The sequence below is a fragment of the Hoplias malabaricus genome, chromosome 16 (assembly GCF_029633855.1).
Source record: "Hoplias malabaricus isolate fHopMal1 chromosome 16, fHopMal1.hap1, whole genome shotgun sequence".
NCBI classification, from domain to species: domain Eukaryota; kingdom Metazoa; phylum Chordata; class Actinopteri; order Characiformes; family Erythrinidae; genus Hoplias; species Hoplias malabaricus.
The window spans coordinates 18372956-18399371 of NC_089815.1; positions in this window are offsets into that span (position 1 = coordinate 18372956).

The following is a 26416-nucleotide window of genomic DNA, read 5'->3' on the forward strand; positions in this document are numbered from 1 at the left end:
TTTGAAATGCTTATTTGAAAATCCAAGGGACTCACCAGCAAATGTTAGCAACCTGTATTTTTTTTTCTATAATCCTCCCTGTACTTTGGCAATCAGCTGTCTTTCACCATCATTGGTGGCTTGTTTGTATTTATTACTGATATCTTGAATTAGTGATTGGTGATAAAGCAATGTCCTTCTGATTTGAGGGTTAACAGGGCAATGTGCAGTTAGTTGCTTTACCTTTGACCATGGTGAATCAGAATGTTTCTTTAAATGTTGGCACTTTTTTGTATTTTTCATTCAATTTTCTTTAGTTTTCTTACTTTTCCTTAAGTTCTTCTTTTTGCCTCTTAAGCTTGTTTCTTTCTTTTCTGCCCCTCTTCTGTGCCAAAACAAAACCATGAAATTGATTTAAAACTGGAAAATTAGATTTTTTATTTTTATTTTTTTTAGAATTTAGAATACTCAATCATCCCTGTGCTTTTTACAAACAGAAGAATTTGTCCTTTGCATTTCCCACAATCCGTGCAGTGAAACACACATTTACACACACTAGTGAACACACATGCCCAGAGCAGTGGGCAGCCATGGCACCTAGAGAGCATTTAGGGGTTTGGTGCCTTGCTTCCACTGGTACAGAACAATATTACCTACATTTTACATGACTATATGGACAAAATATTATTGTTCAATATTAAAAATAATAAATAGTGTTGCAATGGCCAATTGTTTTATGGCTATCTTGTAATAACTCACTGATTGCACTCACACATTCAATTGTATAAATAACTGGATTTTTATTTAAACACCTTAATAAAAAAATCACTTGTAAACTCTGAAATATAGCCAATGGAACCCAAAAGGTAGGTATTACAAAATAGCTTATTAAATTAAATAATCATCCATTTCTGGGTAATAAAATAAACAAATAGTCTGCAAAGTGCAAAACAGCAGCATTCAACGGTAGTGATTAAAACAACCACAACTGTCGACAAACATTTAACTGATTTAACATTTTCTTCAACTATTTTTTGGAAGGCAGATTGGCATTCGGGAAAACCAAGTGTCTCAGCTTGGAGGGTTGGAGGGCTGGAGCTTGCTTGTTGTTCTCTGATTGGTTGAATGACAAGCCTTAGAAAAAAATGGCTCTGTCTTAGACGGGAACCAGCTCTCATCGTTCACTTACAAGAGCCGCGACCAACGCATCACTACTCCCTTCTTTCTGGATCATTTTTAAGGTGTGTCCGATACTTCCTCTGCCTTTCTGCTGCTGTTGTTGGTGCCATCTTACTCAGCTTAAACATGGAACATAGATTACATTCAGCATGTGTGTGGTAAAAGAATGTTGATCAAATATAATAATAATTAATTCAAATAATTGGATAACTTAACAACCGAAATCTTAACATCACAACCCTGTGACAATCTCATAACCCCATTACAATCAAACACATAATGGGGTTGTGATTTTTGCACAAAATGGCCACTGCTCTACATAGTGAATAGAACTACACACTAAAACAACCTTTATTCATAAGTAATAGATTTTTATCTTTTTTTTCCATGTGAAGATATTGAGTCATTGAGTTTGATGACCACAATATCACAGGATAAATGACCAAAACTAAGTAAAAGAAGGAAGCCACTTGCCTGTCTTTGGTGTCCTGTTGTCCAAATTCTTGAGTGATGTCACTTCCTGATGTACATGCCCATATGGATCATAACATTGTTTTTATCAGGTGGGGGGGGGGGGGATCATTTGTGTTGAAGGGTTACTCAGGTACAGAACTAAATAATGTGATTTTAATGAATAATTATCAAATAATTTTGGAAAAAAAAACATCACCAACAAATAAGCACAGATAGATGTTCATGTTGATATCAAAATGTATGAACTTTTTTTTATAGTTGCATTTGGTCTATTCTAAGTATTCTTTCATTGAAGGCCATAACGGACATGACAAAATAGGTGGTGTCAACAAAAAAACTATCATTTCTCATGAAAAAATAAACAAAAAATAAAAAATACACAGTAATAACAGAGATATTTCAGCGTATGTGTAAAGTTGTTAAAATATCCATTTGTGTGGCCCAGTAGATAAAATACACCTAAAGAGGATAGAGGGACTCAAAAGGCACCATTTTCATGAATGACTCAGAAACAATACTTCACTAAGAGCTAATTTAAGCAGAGTTTAAATAGACCATGAAACAGGTGAAAACGACAATTATAAAAAAAAATGTATAATTATTTAATCTGTTAACTCTGAAATCTACATTTTGTTGTTCTTAACTGTGACTTTAAAATTCAAATGCCTTTTATAATTCTGTAAATGCTGTATGAACCAGCCTCATATGTGTGATGTGCTTATTAGAGTATATTTTGTTTTAAACTCTAATGTGTTTTCAGGCTTGCATGATATATTTTGTATGGTTGACAGATCCATGTTGCATGAGTCCAAGGACTGTAACCGGCTTCCTGGGGGACACTGTAACTATTAGTTGCTCCTATCCAGAGGAGTTCTTGGAACATTTAAAGTATTTCTTCAAAAAGAATGGTGAACATTTTACCCAACTCATCAGAACCACAGAGTCTCAGAGAGACCGATTCTCAATCTCGGATGACAGGAGCTCTAAAGCTGTCACTGTGAACCTCAGGGATGTGAGAGAAGAAGATGCAGGAATTATTATTATTACTGTGGAGCTGGAATAGTGGGAACAACTGCCAGTTATTATTCCCTCTTTCCAGAGATTGAGCTACAGGTTACTGTAGGTGAGATCTGTTTAAGACTTGTTTGTAAGATAAAATACTGGAGAACGCACTGGATTTTTCTGGATGCTGGTTTGCCATTTGTGTTCAAACTCAAGGTAGACATGATAATTGATTATCGTCTGTTCTTTTTTTTTTTTTTTACCTATATATTATATAAGGAAACCTCTATGTTTGAAATATCTAAGACTATGGTTAAATTCTCTGCCTGGGTAAATAAGCTATATATATATATATATATATATATATATATATATTATATAGCTATATATAATTGAGATACCCCTCAATTACTCAAAATGTAATTGAAACAAATTCACCAACCTGGTAGTGCTCAGGGACTTCTGAAGGGTAGCGAGCCTCCCTTCCAAACATAAGGTAGTAAGGTGAGAATTCTGTAGTAATTTCTTTTTTGGTACGTAACCCAAACATCAGGTCCATACCAAGCACATGTAGGATCTATATAAAATACCAGTATAAGTTTCATGGTTATAACAGTAATGTAGCCAGAATTAAGAGGGGTGCCTTTTCAGGCAGGTGGACTGCCTTAAAGAGCATCCCCCTGTAGTACTCTTTCTGTACACACAAATATGGTTTGTTTCTGTCAGTACATATGTAGGATCAATATAAAAAAAAACTGTATAAGATTCATGGCTAAAATAGTAATGTAGCCAGAACTAAAATTGGGAACATTTCTTTCTAATTCAACTATTACTATTGCAGTTATGTTCACGCAGTGGCAGCATGTGTACATTTTCATGGAAATAACATTTTAGCAAATACAATAATGAAGTGGTATTTTTATTTACAATTCGCTGCTTTTGTCCTAAATTCCTATTTATTTCCAGTGTTTAATCTAAATATTCTATAAAAATTGCGACAGGATATGTAGGAGTTTCATTGTGGTCAGAAAATGGACGTACACGTTGTTGTAGAATAAGTCGAAGCTGACTTCAGAAAAAGCCACGGTGCACGTAGATTATATCATTTTATTATTTACAAGAGACCTTTTCTTACATCTCAACATCTAGAGTGTGTCTACTCTGGGAAAAGGCAATTTATTTTTATTTTGACGGAAATGAATAGGACATTTTGCCCGCTTTGTCATAAAACGCCGATTAACCTCCCTTAGGACTAAATACGCGCGCGCTCCCGACAGGGGGATGCCTCTCGCGGCCAGAAGCATCCCCTGTCGGGAGCGCGCAGGCTACGTGATTTGTTTTGAAACCGGAAGTTGCCCGCTGCATATTCTTTGGATTTTGGATTTTCTTGTTGATCAAAAATAAAGTTAATGTAATGCATATCAGTCAAGAATAAAGAAAAAAATCTTTTTGCGGGTGTCTAATGATGGTCTGTGTGTTATTTAAACAATGATGTATAGTAAATAATTCAATTAATTTTAACTTTGAATGTTCACTTTGTGGGCGGCACGGTGGCGCAGCAGGTAGTGTTGTAGTCACACAACTCCAGGGACCTTCTCTCCGTGTCCGCGTGGGTTTCCTCAGGGTGCTCCCACAGTCCAAAAACACACGTCGGTAGGTGAATTGGCAACTCAAAAGTGTCCGTAGGTGTGAGTGTGTGTGTTGACCTGTGAAGGACTGGTGCCCCCTCCAGGGTGTATTCCCACCTTGCGCCCAATGATTCCAGGTAGGCTCTGGACCCACCACGACCCTGAACTGGATAAGCACTTACAGATAATGAATCAATATTAATTAAGCACTTTTGGTATCACTGTGCTGGAGGAAATAAGCAAGTCTAACAGAGCATTTGCAATCAGAAAGTAGTTTATTAACCTTAAGGTGGTCAACACACAATAGCACAGAGCACTATGTGAATATGGACAAAGAAGATGTTTTCACAGAGAGTTTATATAGGTAGCTTATACGTCATAAGCATAAGATAATCACTCTAAATTTTTGCAAGCTTATTTTCCTTAGAGACATCCCAGTTTGATAAACAAGATGTAGGACAAAATGTTTTGTTTTTGATAAAGCACTGACCTCGAAACTGACCTGACATACACTTTTTGATGGTTAGAATTGAATATACAGACAAAACAAACAGACAGGGTCTTTCAACAGAGACATATAAAAAATTCCATTACAATCACAAGCAAATTTACAGCACTTATTAGGTTTTATATCACTATACATAAATTATTCAAAAACATGTTTAACTCTAACAACAGTTTCATTAATTAGGTTAGTAGATGAATCCTCTTTATATAATCCAATGTGCACTAACAAAAATAAATATCCTGGTAAAAGTATTAAATAAAACCTTTATAAACTCAGTGTCTTGTCTGACTTTCATTTACCAGTGTGCTCTTTACTTGTTAGCGTTATGATCACGTTATATTAGTTAAACACAGCTCAAGAGAATGAACAAATCACATATTTATTTTACAAGAAGTACCACCTTTTCTGGAAATGAGGTTTATTTCATTCATTACATAAGTTTTTGCGAGACAAACTACATGTCATTTAGGATTGTATGTTGGGTGAAATTGTGTTTATTTCTTTGACCACGTAGAAGACATTAGATGTAGAAGTGCAGACAAAAGAGGAAACTGTGATTTGTTCACTGTCTTGAACTTTTATTTAACTGACAGATTTCCTGTGTTTTCAAATATCAACTGGACTGTATTTTATAAACATTGACAAATTTCATATCTGCAACACACTCAAAAAATAAATAAATACATTATAATAAGATATAAATAGAGCGAAAATCTATAAAGTTTGCAAGAAGTTCTGCGTTGTTAGATCTTTGTGGCATTTTGACAAGAGCATGTAACACATTTCATTAAGACCCCAGAACTGTGTTAAAGAAACAATACGTATGATCTGGGTTTTTGGCTTCTTAGTCTGCCCCTAGTGTCATTTTTTTTCCAGCACTGTACTGGGGAAGGAGTAAGTACATAGTACATCTCTGCAGTGCTGAACACAAAAAAAGCAAAAACAGAGGCTCTGTTCTCCATTTTACAGCTCAGTGGAGCATCAAAATGAATTTGAAGCTGTAATTGTAAAGTAAAAGTATTACGTACTGTTCCTTTAACTTATAGAAAAGGTGTAGAATATGTCTCTTATCAGCTAAAACATCCTTGTAGGGAGTGCTTCTGCTCTGGGTTTTCTTTTCCCCCCTGTCTGTGAGAGCTACTCAACACAAGTAGCCACTGTGGTCTACTAATGAACAGAATCACGTATTATCCAATGTTTGACACTTCAAATAACTGGACACAACAAGATCCTGCTGAACATACAGACTACTAGTGGGCACTAGTGAACACTACTTGAGATAACGGGGCATTGCTGGATTTTACTGGACATTACTGGATTTAGCTACACACTATTGGATGCTACTGATCACTATATACTACTGGAATTATTCTGTATTCTTGGAGGTATTTAGGCTTCAATTTCTGAATCTATTTTGATCAAGGCAGTGGCCTAAAACACGACTTCATCTCTCAGGCTGAAGGAAGCTGCAGTAGAACCATGGTGTGTACCACGGAATGTACGTAATAAAACGTAATGTTATTATTCAAATTTCAGTCGTTCACCGACTTTCTCAGAGACAGACGCACACTGCTCTACTCTTGAGACTCTGCGCTTTCTATGATGGATTCTCCATTATTTCCTCGTGGGCTCAGTCTGCGTCCAGTGCTATACTTCACTGGATTTACCACTGCAGCTGTAACTGCCTGTGCTTTTCTTCACAGGAGGCTCAAATCGAAGCGGTCAGCTGAAGTAGTTCTGGAGGGTAAGTATCTTTTCTCCCAAAACTTCACTCAGTAATTATACTTAGCGAAATACTTTAAAATGACAGCTCCCTGTGGGCTTGTGACTTGTTTAACCCTTTGATAGCGTTAGTGTGTTCGTTAGTGTGTGATAGCATCGACCAGTTAGCGGCAATGCTAACCTCTTGAATGTAATTTTCTGAAGGTTTGTTGGACTTCTAAACTCTTAAGTAGATGCGGCTGTGGACTAAAGTGATTTATTATATTTTGTTTAGTGTGTTATTGCTTCAAAATGGCAAAACATTATGTGTTTTAGCATTTTAGTTACGTGTCGATACCCGGATATCCAGTGTCGATTCTTTGAATCAGTTCAAATGCTCTGACGTCACATAAAACAATGGTGTAGAGTATTTCTCTCTCTCTCTCTCTCTCTCTCTCTCTCTCTCTCTCTCTGTCTGTCTGTCTATATATATACATTACACAGAACCTGAAATGCTACTATTTACATGTTGCTAGTTCATCTGTTGTAATGATGAATGTGTTCATTCTGTTGTTTTAATCTGACCACAGAACTACAGGAGCTGGATGTTACTTTGCCAGTGGCTGACAAAAGCTATGAGGTAAAATCACATCATAAACCATCCATAGATTTCAGACAACATAATACTACTAGGTCTGAATTTCATATTTAACAGCAAATATATTTTCTTATTCAGGATCTCCCTGCACCAGATGCCCAGGGGCCCTCCAGCCGGCTGTGGATCATACCACGGTTGACACTGAAGGTGAGAAATACAGCCTGTCTGCTGTTTAGACAAAATTATTATTCTTTAGTTTCTCAAGCTTTTAATCAGAAGTGTTCTGGTTGTCCATAAAGTTTTCATTTTTCTTTGTTCTGGTCCAACAGGAGAGCTGTGGGTATGTTCAGCGTGTCCACAGGATGCAGGCCACAACTATCACTCAGAGTTTTTCTAATGGTGAAAAGGTTTGTACTTATTTATGTATTAAGAGTGGACGTCTAAGAACAGAGTGATAATACCATTTTTATGTTATTATTCTTTCTCCATGGGTCATTACTGTTCATTACCTCCCTCTTAATGTTCACAGCAAGTGGAGGTGACAATGCAGCACAAGTCTGTGTATAGAGGCCTGGAAAGTGAACATTGGTGGGTGCTCACCAATGACTTCTACCACCTGTTTCCAGAGGTAATGTTATTGAAATGAACGGAAAGTATTTTTACGGTGTTCATCAGTCTGTCAATGCTTTTATAGTTTAAAGATAATAACTCACGACTTGATAATCTTTCTTTAATGGCTTTACATCTGCTTTAAGAATAATAAATAAAGCATTGTTTTCCAGGTCTGTGTGCTAGTGCTAGCTTTGTGCTAATCAAACAGCTGAATGGAAAATTAGCTGTCTGCAACCTCAGCGGCACTGAGGAAAATCTGTCTATTATTTGTGCAGTGTGAAAATAGAAGGTCTATCTCTTTTTCAGGACTCACAGCTCCCTCCCATGTTCTTTGCCACTGTGAAGGCTGTGACCTACATTAAGGTAAAGCTAGTACCAGTTTCAATAGTGGAGCTTTTCACCAAACAGTGATCAGTGGCAAAATGATTGTGGAGTAATTGTAATAAAACACTTCCTCTGTTCTTTCAGTGCGTTGGACACCAGATTTCTGTGCTGACCGCCAACCTCAGCACAGAGTCGAGCATCACCTCTGTGACCCACTCACAGTTTCTTGTAAGAGTTTCCTGATAATGTACTCTCACTAAATAAGCAATTACTCTTGATATTCTGAGTTCCTGTATTTATTCATTGTTTTTCTGTGTGTTTTTCCAGCAAACAAAAGTGTCCAAGACGTACAGAGGAGTCGCTATCGAGGATGGGTGCTTTCGTTCTTCGGAGTCCAGCAGCACCCATATCCTTGAGACTCCAGTAGTTCCACAGCTACCTTCCAGACCTCTTGGACCACCACCTGGGTTCCACTGAACCACATTTTTACTATATCCTTTAATGCATCTTTCCTTATACTTACTTTTTAGTTAGTGTATTGTGTAGCATACAGTTTACTTTGTGACAGTTGTTCTTATTCTGCTTTAGTCATTTTACTTGTACACAACTGTTATTTTACATGTTTATTAAAATGTGTGTTTTATTCTTACAGGTGTCACAGACATTCCACGATCATCTCTCTCTCTCTCTCTCTCTCTCTCTCTCTCTCTATAATTAAGCATTTGCAATCTGTGTTTACATCACTGTTGTTTTACTGATAGAAACTTAAGAATTTACTGTGTAAAACTGTTTTTAATCTCATTCTCGTTCTTCACCCACTGCTTTAGTATTTGTAATGAGTTTGAATATATATGCTAATGCTAATTCTAACCCAAGTTCCAAGTGAGACGCAAGGTGGGTTGAATATGTGATTGTGTTTTAGTGATGTAAATATTGGCAATAATATATAGCACGTCTTAACGAGTAGCCTGGCCTTTGACTCTTCCTCTCTGTCTGCAGGGAATGTCGTTCACTGTGTTTAGGTTCCAGTCGCTGAAATGGGGATCAAATGAGGAGACCTTTCCCGTGATGTCATCCACCGTCTTCTGGCCCCACAGCACCCCCACCACAGCTCCCCGTACGTACATTCCAGTTAATCACTTTTCTGTAGTTGACTGCTGTTTTATATATAGTGTTATATGTATGGATGTGAAAGATATTTTAAGTATGTGTGATCCTGTGTTAACCATTGTCTTCCTTCTATTTTTCTCTATGTGTGTTTGACAGGAGCCTCCACACCGAGACAGAGAGCAGGGAGCGCCACTGTGTGATATGGTAACAACTCCTGCAGTATTTTAACACTCTTTGCCTGCATGTTCCCCATGTTTATTTTCTCTATGTGGATCTTGATACAGTTGACTATTCAGATTCTTTACTTTTCTATCTTCAGCTTCAGAAGCTCTGGAATACCAAGATCAGCTGAAGGAGTAGCCTACAACTGGCAACATTACAGACAAGGTAAGATAAACCTATATTCATTTGTATACAAAATGTAAGAAGATATATAACATTCAGAATATGAAGAATATTAATAATACTGTTTGTTGTTTTCCTCAGGAAGAGTCAGTAAAGGAGGGGATGATTTGAAGTGTCTGCCTTTGACCCCGAGCTGGGAGAGTCCAGCGTGGGGACTGGTCTGCAGCAGGCACCAGCATGTCCACGGCTGAGACGAAGAAACACTTGTTCTCATACTTTGTATGAGGACATCTGTCATTACTCCCACGTTCTATAGATTTCATGGAGACCACCACTGGATCTTGAATCTTATTTGGTTTTAGAGCAAGGGGAAGGGTTGCTGACTGTAATGACTGTATAATTACATAGTGAGCAATAAAAGGAAGTGCAGCCATCGTTTTCCAATAGAGAGATGTAAGGCGCTGTGTTAGTGTTATTATTAATCTGACTTGAGATCCTTTCCCAGTTTGTGTGTGTGTGTGTGAAGTGAAGAAGTGCATGCAGCACCTTGTGACTCAACCTCATTTCTCGGAAATGGATAGATTGAAGCAGTCTGCACCTTGCACACAGAGATGCGGTATAAATATCATAACATTCAAACCAATATATTGTAACATTAAAGCTACATAAATGAAGAGGAGGCTGATTTCATTTGGAGAATGGATGAGAACGTTTGAGCAGCTTAACATGGCGCCTGTATACGGAGAAAAAAGAGCCAATCTGCCTCATAATACCAGAAGCAAAAAAGCCTTCCGTTTGTTGTGGTATATGCTTGAATTGAAGGCAGAATGAGCTGAAAAATCAATGTTTTGGGATTTAAAAAAGGATTAAACATCATCTATAAAAGGAATACCTTATCTATAAGGAATATAGGTTTGAATGAATGATAAATAATTCTTTATAAAATCTGGGCTTGATATGAAAAGCCTCAATAAAACAAAACTGACTTAATCATCTGTGTATGTCTGTTATTTAAAGAGTCTAAAATAATGACATCCTTCAGGGCAGATTCTTGTTAGAAGTTCCACCAGATGGCTCCACAAGAACACATATAGACAGACGAGTTACAGATGAATAGAAACCTGCATAAATGTGTGGAGGAAAAATAGATACAGGCACTTTCATATTGCATTATACAGCTAAGCTAATAGCACCAGTTAACATGCTGCTTTGTGGCAAGCACATCCGCATTGTCCAATGAAAAGTGTATCTGAATTTTTGGCAAATTTAATTTTAATACATTATTTGAACACATGAATGGACCAATAGTAATTCTCCAAAATGACATCTTTTAATGTAAGATTTTTTTCCTATAAAGTTGCTATTTTGGAGATAAATATTTTTCATTGAATAGTGATGATATGGTGAAAAAGCCTTGGTCAAATGTTGCACCTAATTGCTGAGAATTGATCTCACACACACACACTGCTTCTGGTGGTGCTGGAGAAGACCATGCTGCTGGTGGTGCTGCTGACACTGAAGGGGATATGTCTGGTGCTGCAAGCTTGTGTGTAATACGTGGCAGCTGGTCTTTGGCAAGCTGTAGGTGATCCACGTTTACCTTCAGGAAAACAGCACCATTTCCCCCAAACAGGTCTGCACTCTTGCCCTGTATGTCTGTGATCAAAAAAGGTCCAATGAGGTTGGCTTCCAGCTTGCCACCCTTCCTCTGCTGTTTTCTTCTGTTCTGTATCCACTTTAAAGTCTGACTTGGGCGTGCCAGACTTTATCCTCCGCTGTGTGGAGTCCTGAACCTTTTCAACATTTCCTTCTACTATGTTTTTGATTTCATCCATTTGTTTAATGTCCTCTGACACTGCCTTTTCACTAATGATGGCCTCAACACTACTGTCCACCTAGAAGCAAATAGATGAACATTTAAAGCAGTGACATAATACATTGTTGTTATATAGGAACATTTTGCAGTAAAGACAATTAAGCTCACATACACAGTGGAGAATTACATACTACAATGTGCAAAAGTGTTGAATTCAACAAGGTGTGCAGGTGTGCAGTGAATGATTAGCAATAAATATAAGGAACCTACATTTTGTTTAGTTATCCATATCGTGGAAATCCATAACTTTTTTAAAACAAATCTTTGATTTTTACTATATTTATGTTTATAAATGTATATGGAATGTCCAATAAAATGTGTTTGACATGCTTCGGTGATGAATATAGCCACACAATCTTAGGATTACCAAATCTCATCAATAACAACACTTTTTGCTCATTCAAAATAAATTTAAGACTTTACTATGCACAGTGGAAATCAAAAATCAAAGTCCAGAAACGCTGCCGACTTCTCTGGGCTTCATCAATTGACAGATGTAAAGTGCAAACATCAATTATGTCCTGATGTTGTGAAGATCAGAGCATTTAACTATGTGTGGTCAGTGTGTGAGGAGTGCCCCCTGGAGGCCAGCTGGTAAAAATCACATTAAAAGTGACTGGAAATTTCCGTTGTTTTTTTTTGGTTATGTGAGAGAAGGCATTGAAGACATTTGGGGTGCTAGTGGAATAGTTCTTAGTTTTTCTTGGTGATCCTCTTTGGTGTGTGTGAATGTGTGCGTCCAAAGAGTTGTGAGTATTTGTTTTCCACATATTGCAGTAAAATGTCTGAGATGCGTATGTAGGATGTTTGTTCTGATACTTTGCTTTGAATTTAGTTGCTAATGCTAAGTCTGCTAATGTTAAGTCAATGAATAATGTAGGCTATATAAGGATATTGAGCATTATTAGGTTACTTACTAACACTATTTAGTACTTAATTGTGTTCAGTAATGTTTTTCAATATTATTGTGTTAAGAGAAATTATTTTGTTTTTCTAGAACCACCCAAACACACATGTACATAACTGTTGAAGTAAATGTACATTGGGAGACGGAATAAATAGAATTGGTGGAATTTCTCTAATTTGTGCATCCTTACCGATTGCCCACTCAGCGATTACATCTTTATACAATCAGCAAAACCAAACATTTTCCTCTTCAAAATATGGTCCTTCGAGACGGATAGGGTGATTACTGAGTGAAGATGACTGACATTCCACCAGAAACTGGAGTCACAGGAGAACGATACGTCCATCACTGTGGTTGGAGGATTATGAAACAAACAGCTTTCCACTAGCTACAAGCAATCCTGTTGTGGTAGAGGATACATTTCCAGGCAGAGAGGGTTTTGCCGAGATGACGCCCCTCCATACACGCCTACCCGAAAATCCTTATTACCTGTCTCAAAGGGATAAAACATCTTTTCTCAGATCTAGAGAAGCAGTCTCTGGATATCAGAGTACTCCAAATACATACCAATGCCCTCCAATGGTGATGGATGCATTACATCAACTACAGGAGGAAAACAGGGGCCTGCAGATGACAGTGATGGAAATGAAGCGTCAAATGGATAAAAGTGGTATGTTGCCACTACCATCCATACTGAAACATTCAGCACCTCAGGAGCAGTCTCGAGAGCAATGCAAACCTTGCGTGGTACCGGCCGAAGAGGTAGAGGATGGGAATTGGCCACCTCCTCCTCCACCCATAAGGTTCACAGACACCATTCCTGAACCCCCTCCAGTACGGAAAGAGGAACCAGCTCAACCTCCAGGACTCTTAGAAGAGCTCAGAGAACGTCTGAACAAATTAGAAATGTTTATGTCATCACGCCCATCATCACCCTACTATTATGAACCAGGTGAAGATCACAGAGAACCTGCTAACCCCTTTCCTGATCAGCAAGGTAGGCCTAACCGCAACCCCTGGTTCTCTACACCACAGCAGAAGCAGGAATTCACACCACTAAGTAGTCAAGAGAAAATATATAGAGGTCCCAAGCCCTCCATTCCCAAGTTTACACAAGATGACCCTAGGGAGTTTGCTAGGTTGAAAGTTGCATTGGAAAATATCCTTTCAGCTGATGCAACAGAGAGATTTAAATATCAGGTTCTGTGTGATCACTTGAAGTTTGAAGAGGCCCTCCTGATCGCTGACTCATACATTAACTCCCAATATCCTTACACTGCCACCATGACTTCACTGATCAATCAGTATGGCCAGCCTCATCATTTGTCCCTAAGGCGATTATCGGAGTTGATGGACGAGCCTAACATATGCCAAGGTGACACAACTGGATTCCGGAAATTTGCACTGAGAGTCCGTGCGTTAGTGGGGATGCTGGAGCAGCTTGGTGAAGATGGAAGAATTGAGCTGCAGTGTGGATCCCATGTGGCAAGGTTGATTAGGAAGTTACCACAAGATCTCCGTGCCACGTTTCGCCGCTTTCTTTATGGGAGGAAGGATGGAATCCCTTCACTGCTGGACTTTTCTCACTGGTTAGAACATGAACTGCTGATTCAAGAGGGAGGGGATAGTCTGGATCGCATAGAGGAGGGAAAGCAGAAGAATTACAGACTCAAAAGGGAACAGGGCAGAAAATCAGACAGTAGAGTCACAACAATCCTACATGGCACAACCATGGACATAGTCCCAGAATCAAGTACAGGAGAAGCCTCCTCTATTAGAGGGCAAGAGGGGAAGAATAAGGCTTATTGTCCGTATTGTTGTAACAACTATCATTTTCTGGACCAGTGTTCCAACTTTAAGCACCTCACTAAAGATCAAAAGCTTATGTGGATAAAGTCCAATAATCGTTGTTGGCGTTGTGGACGTCAGCACATGGCTGCACAGTGTCGATTAAAAGTATTGTGTAAGACATGCAAAGGGAAACATCTTGAAGCTTTGCATGAAGTTAATACTAAGACTGTTGTAAAGGAGAGAGCCATAGGCTCTGCAACTGGAGGGATAGTGGAGGCTCCCACTGAGGTCCTGTATCTGGATCGTCGTGCCGGCTGTAACCAAGTCCTGCTTAAGATCAGCAAGGTTCTCTTGCGAAATGGAGATATCTCCCTGGAGACTTATGCCATACTGGATGATGGCTCAGAGAGGACAATCTTACTCCAGGGAGCAGTGCAAAGCCTGAAGCTTCAGGGTCACTCAGAGAAACTCACACTGAAGACAGTACGGCATGACATGAGGACACTGCAGGGCTCATCCGTTACATTTACTATTTCCCCGGTTAATCAGCCATCAAGAACATTCACAGTGGGAAAGGCTTTTACTGCAGCACAGTTGGGACTGGCTGAACATAGTTACCCAGTAGAGAGATTGAAGAAGAAGTTCAAGCACCTGAAGACAGTTCCTCTGGAGCCCTTCACGAATGTTAGGCCACTTCTACTTATAGGGTCTGATCACCCACACTTAATAACCCCTGTCAAGCCAGTTCGTCTTGGGCCTCCCGGTGGCCCGGCAGCAGTGATGACATGACTTGGGTGGACCCTGCAAGGGCCAGTGAAGTACATGCAACAACAAATTAGTCCTCAGCAGTGCCTGTTTCTGTCTACATGCTCCACTGATTCTGAACTCCACAGTCAGGTAGAGAAGCTCTGGCAGCTGGATATCCTTCCATACCAAAGTGAGAAACAGGTGACCCGATCACGGCGGGACAAAGAGGCTTGCTGGAGGCTAAAACACAACGTGTTGAAGTTGATGGGATACACCGTTATGCCACACCCTTGCTACGAGTTAAAAACATGCCCATACTAAAGGCAGCACCAGAAGTTGTATTTCCCCATTTGCGAGCAACAGAGAAGCGACTCTTGAAAGATACAGTAAAGGCAGAGGCCTACAAGGCAGAGCTCCGGAAGTTGGAAGAATCAGGTTATGTAATGAGGGTTGAACCTGATGTGGTAAAAAACAGTGTGGAATCGTGGTTCATCCCCCATCACTTAGTGACACATAATGAGAAAAACCGTGCTGTGTTCAATTGCTCCTTTAATTATAAGGACCAGAATGTAAATGAGCTGCTATTGACTGGCCCAAATCTGGGGCCCTCTCTTCTTGGTGTACTGCTAAGGTTTAGGGAGCACTCAATTGCGATCAGCAGTGACATAAAAGGAATGTTTCACCAGGTGCGGCTATTACCTGAGGATCGCTCCCTTATGAGATTTCTCTGGCGCGATTTACAGAGAGACTCCAAACCTGACATTTACGAGTGGCAAGTCCTTCCCTTTGGGACAACGTGCTCACCATGCTATGCAATCTACGCTCTTCAGTGGCATGTTCGTGACCACAGCCAAGATGGAGCAGAAATTAGTCAGGTGGTGGAAAGATATTTTTACGTCGACAATTGGCTCCAGAGTTTCCGTTCTGTGAGGGAAGCCAGGATGATGGCTGATACATTGAAGGCTGTCTTGAGTGAAGGAGGATTTGACTTGCGTCAATGGGCAAGTAACCAATCAGAGGTTATATGTCACCTGCCTGAGGAGATCAGATCAAAGAGCAATGAGCAGTGGTTGAACCATAATGACATGGAGCCTCAAGAGCCGGCATTGGGGTTACGTTGGATGTGCCTGACAGACACATTGCGATATAAGTCACGGATGCTGAAGTCCTATCCTACCACAATGAGAAATATATACAGGGTCTTGGCCAGCCTGTATGACCCCCTTGGATTCCTCATACCATACACGACAAGGGCCAAGATCATTGTCCAACTGTTGTGGGACAAAAAAAGGGAATGGGATGACCCATTGCTTCCTGCAGATTTACTGACTGATTGGCAGACCTGGGAAGAGGAACTTCAGCATCTAGACAGCATCTGCTTACCTCGCTGTTACGTGAAGGACGAATTAGATCATATTGACAGTAAACAGGAGGTGCACATCTTCTGTGATGCCTCAGAAAGTGCTTATGGCAGTGTGGCATACATTCGAACAGAGGACACTCATGGACATATTGAGGTGGCCTTTCTAACAGCCCGCTCCAGAGTGGCTCCCAAACGACAACTTTCCATGCCACGTCTGGAGTTGTGTGCCGCTGTCACTGGGGCACAATTGGCTAGGGTGCTACAAAATGAGCTCACTGTGACAACCGATCGAGTCATAATGTGGACAGACTCCACGACTGTCCTTACATGGATCAAGTCAGACTCCTGTCGCTACAAGGTTTTCGTGGGTACTCGCATTGCAGAGATACAGGAGTTGACTGATTTGCAAGCCTGGCTGTATGTGACATCTTCTGAAAATCCAGCTGATGACCTTACAAGGGGAAAGCCGCTGGCCAGCTTGACAAGGAAGAGTCGATGGGCATGTGGACCTTCATTTCTATCTACACCACCTAATCAGTGGCCTACTAATGTCATAGATTCCATCAATAATAATTTAGATGAGTTACGGAGAGTTGCCACCTGTTTATTGACAACAGTAACACCTGATTTTGTTATACCAGATGCTCAACAATATAATAATTTCAGTGACCTGGTTACTATGACAGCTCACCGTATTCATGGGGCGGCAGCTGAAGTAAATGTAAACCCAACAGTGGAACATTTTAAAGAAGCAGAACTCAGGCTTCTAAGAACTGTACAGCTGGAATGTTTTCCTAAAGAGGTTCAGTGTCTTACAACTGGAATAGCACTACCTCATAATAGTCGCCTGATAGCGTTGGCACCAGAGTTTGATCAGGATCTGCAGCTGATCAGAGTGGGTGGTCGCTTGCGTAGATGCAGTGAACTTGAGCTGAATACAATCCACCCTGTTGTATTAGACCCAAGACACCCTATCACCAATTGCTCATTCAGCAGACAGACAGGGAGTTAAAGCATCCAGGAGCTGAGCGCTTGTTCGCAGAACTAAGAAGGAAATATTGGATCCTCAGAGGTCGAGAAGCTATAAAGAAAGAACAAGGGCAGTGTGCCGAATGTCAGAAATGGAGAGCTAACCCAATTGTGCCAAAGATGTCAGACCTCCCCTCAGCCCGGGTTAGACTGCATAAACCAGCCTTTTTTTCTACTGGAATGGACTGTTTTGGTCCATTTCAAGTGAAGGTTGGGCGTCGAACTGAAAAATGTTGGGGTCTATTATTCAAATGCCTAACAACCAGAGCCGTGCACATTGAAGTGCTTACTAGTATTAATACTGATTCCTTCCTCTTGGCTCTACGAAGATTTGTCTCACGACGTGGGAAACCCATGGAGTTGCTCTCTGATCAGGGAGCCAACTTCAAGGGAGGGGAACGAGAGCTGCAAGAAGCATTTAGAGCCATGTGTCCCTCTTTACAGGATCAACTCGCAACCCAACAAATCCAGTTTTCTTTCAACCCACCTTGTGCTCCTCACTTCGGAGGAGCTTGGGAGCGAGAGATAAGGTCGATTAAGGTTGCCCTTAAAGCCAGTTTAGGTTCTCAGTTAGTTACATCAGAAGTCCTGAGTACCACACTGACAGAAATAGAAGGAATTCTGAACTCTAAGCCATTAGGGTATGTGTCTTCAGATGTTGCCACTCCTGACCCAGTCACACCCAATCTCTTATTGATGGGGCGGCTGGATCCCTCACTACCACAAGTTTTGTATCATGACACAGAGGTGCTAGGTCGTCGATCTTGGAGAGTGTGTCAAGTGTTAGCAGATCACTTCTGGGCACAGTTCCTTCGGCATTATCTGCCCACGCTGCAGACACGGTCTAAATGGCAGGCTGAAACATCACCCCTTCAAACAAATACAGTGGTGATGATAGTGGACCCCCAGCTTCCCAGAGCCTCTTGGCCTGTTGGCGAAGTCATTCAAGTTTTCCCAGGAGTGGATGGATTCATCCGCACAGCAGAAGTTCGTGTAAAGGATCACACCTACATCAGACCTGTTAGTCGACTCATTAGATTGCCAGCCATCCCTAAGGAAGACCAGCAATAGAAAACTTCAAATTTGCCTAACAAATTTGGGGGCGGCTGTTGTGAAGATCAGAGCATTTAACTATGTGTGGTCAGTGTGTGAGGAGTGCCCCCTGGAGGCCAGCTGGTAAAAATCACATTAAAAGTGACTGGAAATTTCCGTTGTTTTTTTTGGTTATGTGAGAGAAGGCATTGAAGACATTTGGGGTGCTAGTGGAATAGTTCTTAGTTTTTCTTGGTGATCCTCTTTGGTGTGTGTGAATGTGTGCGTCCAAAGAGTTGTGAGTATTTGTTTTCCACATATTGCAGTAAAATGTCTGAGATGCGTATGTAGGATGTTTGTTCTGATACTTTGCTTTGAATTTAGTTGCTAATGCTAAGTCTGCTAATGTTAAGTCAATGAATAATGTAGGATATAAAAGGATATTGAGCATTATTAGGTTACTTACTAACACTATTTAGTACTTAATTGTGTTCAGTAATGTTTTTCAATATTATTGTGTTAAGAGAAATTATTTTGTTTTTCTAGAACCACCCAAACACACATGTACATAACTGTTGAAGTAAATGTACATTGGGAGACGGAATAAATAGAATTGGTGGAATTTCTCTAATTTGTGCATCCTTACCGATTGCCCACTCAGCGATTACATCTTTATACAATCAGCAAAACCAAACATTTTCCTCTTCAAAATACCTGATGACTCAACTTATCTTAATTTTAGAGTTACAAATATAATTTTCTCTGGGACAAGCTCTCTGGTTGCGGCTTGCATTTCTTTATTTTTCGCACTGTTCTTGAAAAACACTAAAGCGATGTGTGTAAAAAGACCAGGGCAATGAGGTCAGATTGAAAAGTGCTAGAATCAGCACATACGACATAACATTCCTCTAAAACAACTGAACAACTGCTGATGCAAGACATTCTGGTATACCTGGCTGATATCAGTCACATGACATACTGGAATCCAGAAATTGTGTTAAGGTGTGGTGTGTAGCTAATAAATGCCAGTTCTGCGTACAGTACACAATACCCAGATACCCCTCAATTACTCAAAATGTAATTGAAACAAATTCACCAACCTTGTAGTGCTCAGGGACTTCTGAAGGGTAGCGAGCCTCCCTTCCAAACATAAGGTAGTAAGGTGAGAATTTTGTAGTAATTTCTTTTTTGGTACGTAACCCAAACATCAGGTCCATACCAAGCACATGTAGGATCTATATAAAATACCAGTATAAGTTTCATGGTTATAACAGTAATGTAGCTAGAATTAAGAGGGGGTGCCTTTTCAGGCAGGTGGACAGCCTTAAAGAGCATCCCCCTGTAGCACTCTTTCTGTACACACAAATATGGTTTGTTTCTGTCAGTACATATGTAGGATCAATATAAAAAAAAACTGTATAAGATTCATGGCTAAAATAGTAATGTAGCCAGAACTAAAATTGGGAACATTTCTTTCTAATTCAACTATTACTATTGCAGTTATGTTCACGCAGTGGCAGCATGTGTACATTTTCATGGAAATAACATTTTAGCAAATACAATAATGAAGTGGTAATTTTATTTACAATTTGCTGCTTTTGTCCTAAATTCCTATTTATTTCCAGTGTTTAATCTAAATATTCTATAAAAATTGCGACAGGATATGTAGGAGTTTCATTGTGGTCAGAAAATGGACGTACACGTTGTTGTAGAATAAGTCGAAGCTGAAGAATTAATGTTCTTTTTGGACCGTTCCCAAAGTAATTAAAATTTAGAAAATATCAAAAAGTTCCAAAATAGAACCTTCCTCCTCAGGGAGGCGTGCTCGTTCTGGAAGTTTTACAAAGACTAGTCGAGTGAAGTTCAAAGCAAATCAAAGTATTTATTACAATACTGGATCCAGGAGAACTAATACATAAGAAACGCAAAGTGCCCTTTCCACGCAAAGTTCTGACTCATCGCATCTGACTCCACAGTTTTATACCTGATATGACGTATACCCTACTGGCAAGGCGTTTCTGGCTGATTAACATATATTAATATGCATAATAAGACATGTTAGTACTCATGTTTCTCGCGTGCAGGTTTCCCATGCACCTGTGACCCCAAAACACTCATCATACCCTTTTGACACTGTAGGTTTTGTTTCCCACACTCCTTTTCTGTCACCAAGATTCAGAGGAGTCACTAATGGACTTAAGGTCATTGAGATGCCCTAAAGTTCAACTCCCCCTTTTGGCTAACACTTGTAATTTATGTGTTTCCTAAGTGCAGATCTGTTCAATGTTAGAGGTCTAAGAATTTAGAAAGGTGCTAATACTGAGTCAACATGCCAGTTAGTGTGCAGATTCTAAACTGTTTAAATGCATGTCTAGATACTGGTTAATCATTCATATGAGTACATATAAGATACAAGATTTCACACAATGTATATGTAATTATACTTTCTAATTTTAACTAATATTCATTTAAGGATACTTATCCACTAATACAAAGTAATAAAATTGTTTTTTTACAACAAAGCTGACTTCAGAAAAAGCCACGGTGCACGTAGATTATATCATTTTATTATTTACAAGAGACCTTTTCTTACATCTCAACATCTAGAGTGTGTCTACTCTGGGAAAAGGCAATTTATTTTTATTTTGACGGAAATAAATAGGATATTTTGCCCGTTTTGTCATAAAACGCCGATTAACCTCCCTTAGGACTAAATACGCGCGCGCTCCCGACAGGGGGATGCCTCTCGCGGCCAGAAGCATCCCCTGTCGGGAGCGCGCAGGCTACGTGATTTGTTTTGAAACCGGAAGTTGCCCGCTGCATATTCTTTGGATTTTGGATTTTCTTGTTGATCAAAAATAAAGTTAATGTAATGCATATCAGTCAAGAATAAAGAAAAAAATCTTTTTGCGGGTGTCTAATGATGGTCTGTGTGTTATTTAAACAATGATGTATAGTAAATAATTCAATTAATTTTAACTTTGAATGTTCACTTTGTGGGCGGCACGGTAGTGTTGTAGTCACACAACTCCAGGGACCTTCTCTCCGTGTCCGCGTGGGTTTCCTCAGGGTGCTCCCACAGTCCAAAAACACACGTCGGTAGGTGAATTGGCGACTCAAAAGTGTTCGTAGGTGTGAGTGTGTGTGTTGACCTGTGAAGGACTGGTGCCCCCTCCAGGGTGTATTCCCACCTTGCGCCCAATGATTCCAGGTAGGCTCTGGACCCACCACGACCCTGAACTGGATAAGCGCTTACAGATAATGAATCAATATTAATTAAGCACTTTTGGTATCACTGTGCTGGAGGAAATAAGCAAGTCTAACAGAGCATTTGCAATCAGAAAGTAGTTTATTAACCTTAAGGTGGTCAACACACAATAGCACAGAGCACTATGTGAATGTGGACAAAGAAGATGTTTTCACAGAGAGTTTATATAGGTAGCTTATACGTCATAAGCATAAGATAATCACTCTAAATTTCTGCAAGCTTATTTTCCTTAGAGACATCCCAGTTTGATAAACAAGATGTAGGACAAAATGTTTTGTTTTTGATAAAGCACTGACCTCGAAACTGACCTGACATACACTTTTTGATGGTTAGAATTGAATATACAGACAAAACAAACAGACAGGGTCTTTCAACAGAGACATATAAAAAATTCCATTACAATCACAAGCAAATTTACAGCACTTATTAGGTTTTATATCACTATACATAAATTATTCAAAAACATGTTTAACTCTAACAACAGTTTCATTAATTAGGTTAGTAGATGAATCCTCTTTATATAATCCAATGTGCAGTAACAAAAATAAATATCCTGGTAAAAGTATTAAATAAAACCTTTATAAACTCAGTGTCTTGTCTGACTTTCATTTACCAGTGTGCTCTTTACTTGTTAGCGTTATGATCACGTTATATTAGTTAAACACAGCTCAAGAGAATGAACAAATCACATATTTATTTTACAAGAAGTACCACCTTTTCTGGAAATGAGGTTTATTTCATTCATTACATAAGTTTTTGCGAGACAAACTACATGTCATTTAGGATTGTATGTTGGGTGAAATTGTGTTTATTTCTTTGACCACGTAGAAGACATTAGATGTAGAAGTGCAGACAAAAGAGGAAACTGTGATTTGTTCACTGTCTTGAACTTTTATTTAACTGACAGATTTCCTGTGTTTTCAAATATCAACTGGACTGTATTTTATAAACATTGACAAATTTCATATCTGCAATACACTCAAAAAATAAATAAATACATTATAATAAGATATAAATAGAGCGAAAATCTATAAAGTTTGCAAGAAGTTCTGCGTTGTTAGATCTTTGTGGCATTTTGACAAGAGCATGTAACACATTTCATTAAGACCCCAGAACTGTGTTAAAGAAACAATACGTATGATCTGGGTTTTTGGCTTCTTAGTCTGCCCCTAGTGTCATTTTTTTTCCAGCACTGTACTGGGGAAGGAGTAAGTACATAGTACATCTCTGCAGTGCTGAACACAAAAAAAGCAAAAACAGAGGCTCTGTTCTCCATTTTACAGCTCAGTGGAGCATCAAAATGAATTTGAAGCTGTAATTGTAAAGTAAAAGTATTACGTACTGTTCCTTTAACTTATAGAAAAGGTGTAGAATATGTCTCTTATCAGCTAAAACATCCTTGTAGGGAGTGCTTCTGCTCTGGGTTTTCTTTTCCCCCCTGTCTGTGAGAGCTACTCAACACAAGTAGCCACTGTGGTCTACTAATGAACAGAATCACGTATTATCCAATGTTTGACACTTCAAATAACTGGACACAACAAGATCCTGCTGAACATACAGACTACTAGTGGGCACTAGTGAACACTACTTGAGATAACGGGGCATTGCTGGATTTTACTGGACATTACTGGATTTAGCTACACACTATTGGATGCTACTGATCACTATATACTACTGGAATTATTCTGTATTCTTGGAGGTATTTAGGCTTCAATTTCTGAATCTATTTTGATCAAGGCAGTGGCCTAAAACACGACTTCATCTCTCAGGCTGAAGGAAGCTGCAGTAGAACCATGGTGTGTACCACGGAATGTACGTAATAAAACGTAATGTTATTATTCAAATTTCAGTCGTTCACCGACTTTCTCAGAGACAGACGCACACTGCTCTACTCTTGAGACTCTGCGCTTTCTATGATGGATTCTCCATTATTTCCTCGTGGGCTCAGTCTGCGTCCAGTGCTATACTTCACTGGATTTACCACTGCAGCTGTAACTGCCTGTGCTTTTCTTCACAGGAGGCTCAAATCGAAGCGGTCAGCTGAAGTAGTTCTGGAGGGTAAGTATCTTTTCTCCCAAAACTTCACTCGGTAATTATACTTAGCGAAATACTTTAAAATGACAGCTCCCTGTGGGCTTGTGACTTGTTTAACCCTTTGATAGCGTTAGTGTGTTCGTTAGTGTGTGAGAGCATCGACCAGTTAGCGGCAATGCTAACCTCTTGAATGTAATTTTCTGAGGGTTTGTTGGACTTCTAAACTCTTAAGTAGATGCGGCTGTGGACTAAAGTGATTTATTATATTTTGTTTAGTGTGTTATTGCTTCAAAATGGCAAAACATTATGTGTTTTAGCATTTTAGTTACGTGTCGATACCCGGATATCCAGTGTCGATTCTTTGAATCAGTTCAAATGCTCTGACGTCACATAAAACAATGGTGTAGAGTATTTCTCTCTCTCTCTCTCTCTCTCTCTCTCTCTCTCTCTCTCTGTCTATATATATACATTACACAGACCCTGAAATGCTACTATTTACATGTTGCTAGTTCATCTGTTGTAATGATGAATGTGTTCATTCTGTTGTTTTAATCTGACCACAGAACTACAGGAGCTGGATGTTACTTTGCCAGTGGCTGACAAAAGCTATGAGGTAAAATCACATCATAAACCATCCATAGATTTCAGACAACATAATACTACTAGGTCTGAATTTCATATTTAACAGCAAATATATTTTCTTATTCAGGATCTCCCTGCACCAGATGCCCAGGGGCCCTCCAGCCGGCTGTGGATCATACCACGGTTGACACTGAAGGTGAGAAATACAGCCTGTCTGCTGTTTAGACAAAATTATTATACTTTAGTTTCTCAAGCTTTTAATCAGAAGTGTTCTGGTTGTCCATAAAGTTTTCATTTTTCTTTGTTCTGGTCCAACAGGAGAGCTGTGGGTATGTTCAGCGTGTCCACAGGATGCAGGCCACAACTATCACTCAGAGTTTTTCTAATGGTGAAAAGGTTTGTACTTATTTATGTATTAAGAGTGGACGTCTAAGAACAGAGTGATAATACCATTTTTATGTTATTATTCTTTCTCCATGGGTCATTACTGTTCATTACCTCCCTCTTAATGTTCACAGCAAGTGGAGGTGACAATGCAGCACAAGTCTGTGTATAGAGGCCTGGAAAGTGAACATTGGTGGGTGCTCACCAATGACTTCTACCACCTGTTTCCAGAGGTAATGTTATTGAAATGAACGGAAAGTATTTTTACGGTGTTCATCAGTCTATCAATGCTTTTATAGTTTAAAGATAATAACTCACGACTTGATAATCTTTCTTTAATGGCTTTACATCTGCTTTAAGAATAATAAATAAAGCATTGTTTTCCAGGTCTGTGTGCTAGTGCTAGCTTTGTGCTAATCAAACATCTGAATGGAAAATTAGCTGTCTGCAACCTCAGCGGCACTGAGGAAAATCTGTCTATTATTTGTGCAGTGTGAAAATAGAAGGTCTATCTCTTTTTCAGGACTCACAGCTCCCTCCCATGTTCTTTGCCACTGTGAAGGCTGTGACCTACATTAAGGTAAAGCTAGTACCAGTTTCAATAGTGGAGCTTTTCACCAAACAGTGATCAGTGGCAAAATGATTGTGGAGTAATTGTAATAAAACACTTCCTCTGTTCTTTCAGTGCGTTGGACACCAGATTTCTGCGCTGACCGCCAACCTCAGCACAGAGTCGAGCATCACCTCTGTGACCCACTCACAGTTTCTTGTAAGAGTTTCCTGATAATGTACTCTCACTAAATAAGCAATTACTCTTGATATTCTGAGTTCCTGTATTTATTCATTGTTTTTCTGTGTGTTTTTCCAGCAAACAAAAGTGTCCAAGACGTACAGAGGAGTCGCTATCGAGGATGGGTGCTTTCGTTCTTCGGAGTCCAGCAGCACCCATATCCTTGAGACTCCAGTAGTTCCACAGCTACCTTCCAGACCTCTTGGACCACCACCTGGGTTCCACTGAACCACATTTTTACTATATCCTTTAATGCATCTTTCCTTATACTTACTTTTTAGTTATTGTATTGTGTAGCATACAGTTTACTTTGTGACAGTTGTTCTTATTCTGCTTTAGTCATTTTAATTGTACACAACTGTTATTTTACATGTTTATTAAAATGTGTGTTTTATTCTTACAGGTGTCACAGACATTCCACGATCATCTCTCTCTCTCTCTCTCTCTCTCTATAATTAAGCATTTGCAATCTGTGTTTACATCACTGTTGTTTTACTGATAGAAACTTAAGAATTTACTGTGTAAAACTGTTTTTAATCTCATTCTCGTTCTTCACCCACTGCTTTAGTATTTGTAATGAGTTTGAATATATATGCTAATGCTAATTCTAACCCAAGTTCCAAGTGAGACGCAAGGTGGGTTGAATATGTGATTGTGTTTTAGTGATGTAAATATTGGCAGTAATATATAGCACGTCTTAACGAGTAGCCTGGCCTTTGACTCTTCCTCTCTGTCTGCAGGGAATGTCGCTCACTGTGTTTAGGTTCCAGTCGCTGAAATGGGGATCAAATGAGGAGACCTTTCCCGTGATGTCATCCACCGTCTTCTGGCCCCACAGCACCCCCACCACAGCTCCCCGTACGTACATTCCAGTTAATCACTTTTCTGTAGTTGACTGCTGTTTTATATATAGTGTTATATGTATGGATGTGAAAGATATTTTAAGTATGTGTGATCCTGTGTTAACCATTGTCTTCCTTCATTCCTATTCCTTCTGTGTTTGACAGGAGCCTCCACACCGAGACAGAGAGCAGGGAGCGCCACTGTGTGATATGGTAACAACTCCTGCAGTATTTTAACACTCTTTGCCTGCATGTTCCCCATGTTTATTTTCTCTATGTGGATCTTGATACAGTTGACTATTCAGATTCTT